The sequence below is a fragment of the Myotis yumanensis genome, unplaced genomic scaffold (assembly GCF_028538775.1).
Source record: "Myotis yumanensis isolate MYYU_CA2020_CCGP unplaced genomic scaffold, mMyoYum1.0.hap1 SCAF_5, whole genome shotgun sequence".
Taxonomy (NCBI): Eukaryota; Metazoa; Chordata; class Mammalia; order Chiroptera; family Vespertilionidae; genus Myotis; species Myotis yumanensis.
The window spans coordinates 52,893,261-52,900,976 of NW_027223756.1; the positions used below are offsets into that span (position 1 = coordinate 52,893,261).

Consider the following 7,716-nt stretch of genomic DNA (forward strand, 5'->3'; position numbering starts at 1 on the left):
ATCCAAAGACAGAGAAACAGCAATCAGACTATTAATCCCCAGAGGGAAAGTAGGGTAGGGTGGGGGGTAAGGGGAAGAGATCAACCAAAGGACTTGTATGCATGCATATAAGCCAGACCAATGGACATGAACAACGGGGGGGGGGGGGGGGGGGGGGGGATGAGGACACATTTGTAATTCCTTAACTAATAAAGAATTTAAAGATAAAATAAAAAAACATAAAAAATAAAATTTTATTTTTAAGGGTTTGTTAATGCACTAATGAACTTAAGGGAGGTTAGATTCTGTGCATAGGGCAATGTGGATATAGATACATTAAGAAGACTATAAATAACTTAAATGGATTTCCTTTAATAATCCTCACTTTTTTTCTTACAACTCTGTGATGTTTGCACATTCAAAATCATATGTAAGTGGACATTTTGGTGAAACCTCACTGAGTGGAGATGGCTCAAACTTTAGTCATCTAGAAAAAGACCTCATTGATTAGGAAGGTATGATAATCTGTACACCAAAATAATGATTGCAAGCAGGATGTCAGAGCCAAAAATGACCAAAAATGTTTGTAAACTTTATATAAATGGAAGTTTCAATGTGCATTCTTTGGTATCTGGCATCTTTTATTTAATATTTTATCTGTGAGAGTTGTTCATGTGATAGCTATAGTAGTAGTTCATTTTAATACTATGAATTACTCAATTGTGGAATTCCTTCAACTACTGGTGAAAACTTGTATAGTCTGTCACTCTCAAAAACTTCTTCTAAGAACATTATTAAAATATAAATTCTGAAGCATGTATGTGTTTTAGAAGCATGTTTCTAGAATGTGTTACCTGATACATGCATATTTGAATTTGTACTAATTTTTACTCTCACAAGCATTAGATAAAGAGTTCAGTTTTTATACATTTTTGGCAACACTTAGAACTTCCACTATTTAAAATTTTAGCTGTTGTTTTAGGTTGTAGTGGAATCACATTGTGGATTTGATTTTTATCTCCTGATTACTAATGAGGGTGAACAAAATTTCATGGTTAATTGCAAGCAAGAAAAACCTACTTGGATTTGGGGAAAAAAAATATATATATATATATTAACTGTATATTATCTAACCAGTTAGGTTTGTAAACAGTCCTGTGAGCTAAGATTGACTACTTTCCTAGAATTAAAACTTTAGAATATTTCACTTCTCTTTAAAAAAAAAATAAGGATCTATTCTTTTTTTTGATTCACAAATGGTTTGTTTTGAAGGCTATCTGACAAAATTTTTAATTACTTTGTCTACAAATGAGAGAGATTTTGAGCATTATATACCTGTTTCTGATTCAGGGTAAATGAATATCATATGTTTACTTTTTGAAATACAACGTAAAGACTGGCAGATGTACAAATGGCAATCATTGAGAAGTACAAAGCTATTTTGAATGAAAAAATAACCAATTTTGGATTTGTAAATAAATACAAAGAACATTTATTGAAACATATTTCAAGTAAATACATGTGGTTAAATGAAAGTCTAAATAATAATCCTTTGAAGAATGTATACACTATTTCACAATAACATCTAGAGACAGAGCAATAACTGTCAGTTCCTTCTTGTTCACCTGCCCTGCAAGAGTTCATGTAGATTTGCCCTTTGCAAGCAATATAAACCTTGTTGACTACTTTGCCTGGTGAAATGAATAGCCTTTCGTAGACTTAGAAATATGTCAGTACTGTTCATAATCCAGGTTTATCCTACCCATATAAATGAGGGGAAATGTGGTCTTTTATCTATGTTACCTTTAAAGAAACTTTTTCTTGGCTTGGGGCTTAGGGCTAGGGGCTAGGGGCTAGGGGCTAGGGCTAGGGCTAGGGCTAGGGCTAGGGCTAGGGCTAGGGCTAGGGGCTAGGGCTGCTAGGTCATGGCCTCTAGCAGCATCAGATCTGAGCCTAGCTGAGCATCCCGAGGAAGGTGGGGGTGGAGGCTCCAGGGAGACTTGAAGGAAGTCAGGCTAGGGCTGGGGGAAGGAATCTTCCAGGCTCACAGAGAGGCCCAGGGGCCTGCCTCTCCTGATCTCACCCCAACATCCCCTCCCCAGGGGTGTCAGTACATCTTCTGACAACTGGGTAGAATGGCCTCTTTGATGAAGGAGAAGACAACCAGGATCCCTAAGCGTTTGCCCAGCTTGCCTTTGGGGAAGTAATTGGAGACCATGTCATCTCCTGGCTGCACGGTGGAGGGCAGGACGTTCTCCCCAGCCGACAGTGACACGAAGAACGCAAACGGGATGATCCACAGACAGAAAGTGAAATAGACCAGGACCTCTGAGAAAGGATAATATTCCTCCGCAAAAAACTGAAATGCTAGGTAATGATTCACCACCACTAGACCGCATGACAGGATGAAGTTAGGCGAGGTCAGCACGATGAAGGGGAAGGTCTGGAGGAGTCCAAAGTAGACGAGGTTGGTGAAGAGGCCCACGCCTATCATGCAGGTGGGGAAGCGCTCAAAAACGTAGAGGCCAATCGGCACAGCTGTGGAGAACCAGAGTATGTATTTGATGATCCTGCTGGTGGCCACTGTGTACCCTTCTATCAGTTCCGCCAGGTAATAGAGTCCGGCCGCGAAGGCCAGCGTGATGAAGGACACCTGGATGAAGAGCGACAGCCAGCTCAGCACGTACATGAACCACATGGCGCCTCGCCCCGCCCTGACCGCCGGGAGGGTCCTGCGCCGTTGGGCTTGTACTACAGGGAGCCCCCGCCACCGCTAGGCGTTGCCGCGGAGAGGAGCCGGGCTTTTTTATTATTATTATTATTATTATTATTATTATCATATATGTTTGACCTTCATCACTCTCTCTCACCCTCTGTCACTCTTTCCCTGTGCTTTATGAGGAAACAGCAAGAAGGCAGCCCTCTGAAGCCAGAAGAGAGCTCTCCCCAGCACCTGAGCAGGCTGGTGCCCTAATCTTGGACTGCCAGCCTCCAGAACTGTGAGAAGATAAATTTCTATTTAAACCACCAGTCTGTGGTATTTTAGTATGGCAGCCTGATCTAAGACAACTTGTCAAGATCCATAAGGTAAGAATCACTTGCATCTCTACCAATCAAAATTAACATTTAGGTCTATAGACAAGAGTGACTTGGCATTGCTATCAGTTTTCTACAACTTACAGAATTGCAAAATAGCCCAAAGATGATGAAAGGACATAGAAAATTGCACTAGACAGGATACCTAGTAATCCTTCCTGGCAATTTCAAGCTCTCTCATAAGTTTCCCTGACATATCTAAACAACCATCTATAGGCTAATTGCCCTGAAGTTACTCCAGAGGAGACCTGCTGTCACCTCTTTTGATTAAATCTTTTTTATTCAAGCATAGGCAACTTTTGTTTGTCTTTATTACAAGTTCAATCCACAGTTCCCAAGTTCATACCAACCAAAAGGAACACTAGGGAGTCAGAGCCACAAAGATGTCATCTTAGCACCCAACTTGGTCCTCACTAGCAACTCTGGAACCCTCATGCCCTTCCTATTTTGTTAAGGGATCCAGGCTGCAGCGTTATATAAGCTCTGCTATAAATGCTTATTCTCATAATGGCTAATTCAAGGCTTCAGATCCCCTTAAGTTTTTACCTTGTAGTTCCCTGGACATCACTGATCTCCTTGGCCTCAGCCACTACTATGTGACACCTTACTGAGGTCACCCATAATGTCATGTGAAGCTGCTTATTCTACTCTCCCACTCACTGACAAACAAAAAGGAACAAATGAAAGTGAAAAGAGCTATCATTTATTGAGCTCCTACTATGTGCCAAGCCTTTAGGTAGTATTCATTCTTTAAACTTGTGACATTTTTGTTTCTGCTTTGGCAGTTAAAAGTAAATTGTACCTCCCCTAAAAGAATGTGCCCCAAATAAAATTAATTTCACATTTTTTAAATTTTTTAGTATCTCATACCTCATCCATATCTAAATTTTCCCAGTTGTCCAAAAAATAATGTCCTTTGCAGTTGGTCTATACAAACCAGGATCCAATCCAGGACAGTGCAACTAGTGGTCATGTTCCTTTAAGTCTTAATCTAGAAAAAGATCCCTCTTCATTGACTTCTTGTTGAAGAGGCAGGACTAGTTCTCCTATAAAATGTTATTCTTCCTGGATTTGTCTACTGCTTCCTCATGGTATTTATTTAACTTGTGTATCTATCTCCTATATTTCCTCAAAATTAGGATAGCTATAGATTTGATTCAAGGTCAATATTTTTGTCCAGATGGAATATATAATCAGAGGACACATAATATCTGCATGCCCAATCATTAGTGATGCTTAGATTCACTGATTTTTCGGCCCTCCAATGAGGACATCAGCAGTTTACAAACCTTGGAGCTACATTAAGCCTTAAGATTATTTTGATGAAATAACCACCAACACACTTCAGAATCCTCAACAACCCATCTACAAATTATTATTTTGGAATACTTCCTTTTGAAAACAAACTGCCTATAGTAAATTTTAATTAAAAATGGACCTTCAACTAACGGGATTACTTTTTTCCCTCCAGGCCAGTGTTGGTTGCTGCCAACAGTGAGTGGGCCATGGCACAGCCCAATGTGAAGGCTGCAGTGACGGGGTCAGGCCTCTGATGTACATTTACCCAGTTTCTCCACTTTTCCTCTCACAGCCTTTCCTTATCTTTGTGGTTCTCCTCTGAACCCTTCGTGTTTAATTCCCCCAGGGATCCCTAAAGTGAACACAACATTCCTAGCACATGCTCTGAGACTCTGATCCTTTACTGCATTTCAAGTTTGAGGATCTGTGGAATTAGCAATTGTGAAATGGACTTGAAAATTTGAATCAAGAAACTTAAATTCATAAGAAAATTCACTCGAAGGTTGGTTTTTAAGTGCCATCTTGAGTACTTTATTTTCAGTAGTTATCATTTAGGAAATCAATAATGATAATATGATGCTGAGAAAAGTAATTCTAACTACCATTACAGTAATGCTTAATGAGCTGCTGGAACCAGAAGTCAAAGTATTCCTGAAACCCAGAAGACCTGCAAATCTGTATCCAACCCATGTTCCAAGGAAAAGAAATAACCTTTGGAAGTCAAATTGAGAAGTGTAGTCAAATTAATTGATTATATTTTCATTAACTGTACAAAGCAGGGACTTAATCTTAATGTCAGGAAGAATTATCTTTATTGTGGCAAAATACATATAATATAAATTTATCATTTTAATCATTTTCAAGTGTACAGTTGTGGTATTAAGTACATTCACAATGTTGTGCAACCATCACCACAATCCATCTCCAAAACTGTTTCACCATCCCAAACTGAAACTCAAACACATTAAACAATAAATCCTCACTCCTCCCTCTCCCCAATCCCTGGTGACCACCATGCTCCTTTCTGTCTGCATGATTTTGACTACTACTCTAAGTACTTCTTATAAGCAGGATCATAAGTATCTGTCCTTTGGCATCTGGCTTATTTCACTTAATATAATGTCTTTGAGTTTCATCTATGTTGTAGCTTATGTCAGAATTTCATTCCTTTTTAGGGATATAATAAACATTTTGTTTATCGAATCATCCATACATGGACATTTGGGTTGTTTGCAACCTCTTGGCTCTTGTGGACAATGCTGTTATGAACATGGGTGTACAAATATCTGTTTGAGCCCCTGCTTTCAGTTATTTTGGGTATATATCCAGAAGTGGAATTGCTGGGTCATAGAGTAATTTTTATGTTTAAATTTTGGGAAACTGTTATACTGTTTTCCATGACTCCATGACTACTGCCCTATCTTACATTTCCATCAGCACAAGGGTTCCAGTTTCTCCACATCCTTGTCAACACCAGTTCTTTTCAGCTTTTTAATAACAGCCACCCTAATGGGTATGAAGGAAGAATTTTTAATAACTAGATCTGCACTACAGTGGACCGAGCTGTCCAGGAGACAGGGACTGATGGATATGCTCTATCAAAGACTGGATAGACTGACATGTTCACTAGTGCAAGTTGTGCACTGTCCAAATATATCTTATCACAGGGTGAGTAGGGGCTGAAATCCAGCACACATTTCACATGCCAAGGTGCAAACCCAGGTGTAGAGCTGCCCCTTCTTGGAGGAAGCAATAACTTGTCAGGTTCAGAGAAGCATCAATCAGAACGTCAAACCTCAGAGGGAAGGTAGGGGAGAGATCAACCAAAAGACTTGTATGCATGCATATGAACCTAACCAATGGACACGGACACCAGGGGGGTGAGGGCATGAGCGGGGGTGGGGGTGCAATGGGAGGATAAGGACACATATGTAATACCTTCATCAATAAAGACAAATAAATAAATGTTGTCAGCTGACAGGGTCATGTGCTCCAAGGGGCACCATTTTCATTTTTTAATGCAAATTAAGGCACTTATAAAAGCTACTGGTTATCCTGGCTGACTGACTGATTCCTCATCATGGGGATACTGTAATACAACAGATTAGTAATAATGAGTCCAATTGGTAGATGACTATTAAGGCCCCTTTCAATGGTGATACTCTGTGGATCTCTTTGATGGTTGTACAAAATGCCCCCCAAATTATTTGGCACTGTGCACTGACAGTGGAATTGGTATCCTCTCACCTTGCATCTGGGATCTGTGACTGTTTGGCTATAGAATTCTGCAGAAGTAACCCTGTACCAGTTTCCAGGCCCAGACCTTAAGAAACTAGCAGCTCCCACTTCCTTCTCCTGGAACACTCCTTCTTGGAACCTAGCCACCATGCTCTGAGGAAGCCTAAACCACTTTGTAGAGAGACGCCCATCACCAAGTAGGTGAACTATCTTGGAAGTGAAGCCTCCAGCCCCAGCAAAGATGAGCTGTCCTAGCCAAGACCCACCCAAATTGCAGACTGATGAGTAAAGTGGCCACTACTGGTTTAGGGTGATTTTCTTTAGTTACAGTAGATAATCAGAACAGTCATTAATATAATGTGACCATCCAGTCCTCCACATACACATTTCCACAATAAGTCTCACACCAACAGTGAACGAAAGAACTCCGAGGCAAGGCCTTCTCTAAGGAGCCCTCAATTTTTTCTCACGTGTCACAGGCAATGGCCTTTGTCTCTCATTTCCTCTCCCACTGCCTAATTTAGGATAAACTCACTATCATATAAAGACGCTAAGATCCATCTTCTGCAGTATCTGCACCCTCACTGTTTGGATCTCCAGAGGAATCATAGGTTTCTCTGAGCCACACACTGGACCCTCCATAGCCTTTCCAGGGCTCCTGCTTTGTCCTGGGCTAGTAGCCTTTGGGTGCTGGCTTCAAGAGACAAGACAGAAGCAAAAGGTACTTGATCTGGTAAAATACAGTCCACGTGGGCTCTTCAACCTGCTCTGAGTTTAAGAGGGAGCGTATAAGCCAAGCAAAGGGGCAGGGAACGCAGAGGAGCAGCCGAGCTTGGACCCTAGCTGCCTCTGTCTGCAGTGGCTCCATCACAGATCAAATCTGCCTGCATTTCCCAGAAAGGGAATGGGTTTCTCTGCTTGCCTTCCTTGAGTCGGGCTTGTGTGATGAACTATCCTCCTTCCTGGATTATCACACACACACACACACACACACACACACACACACACACACACCCCTTCATTTCAGGAAGGAAATAGTTAAAACAAGACTCCTGCCCTGCAGGGCCTGGGAGGGGGCGGCTCTGTGCTTTATAGTGGCTGCCT

The 7,716-nt window shown here is 41.1% G+C and overlaps 1 pseudogene; it reads right to left on the reverse strand.

The window, feature by feature from the left end:
• Positions 1-2,070: 2,070 nt before the first annotated feature.
• Positions 2,071-2,677, reverse strand: LOC139011731 (protein TEX261 pseudogene; annotated as a pseudogene).
• Between the last annotated feature and the right edge of the window lie 5,039 nt (positions 2,678-7,716).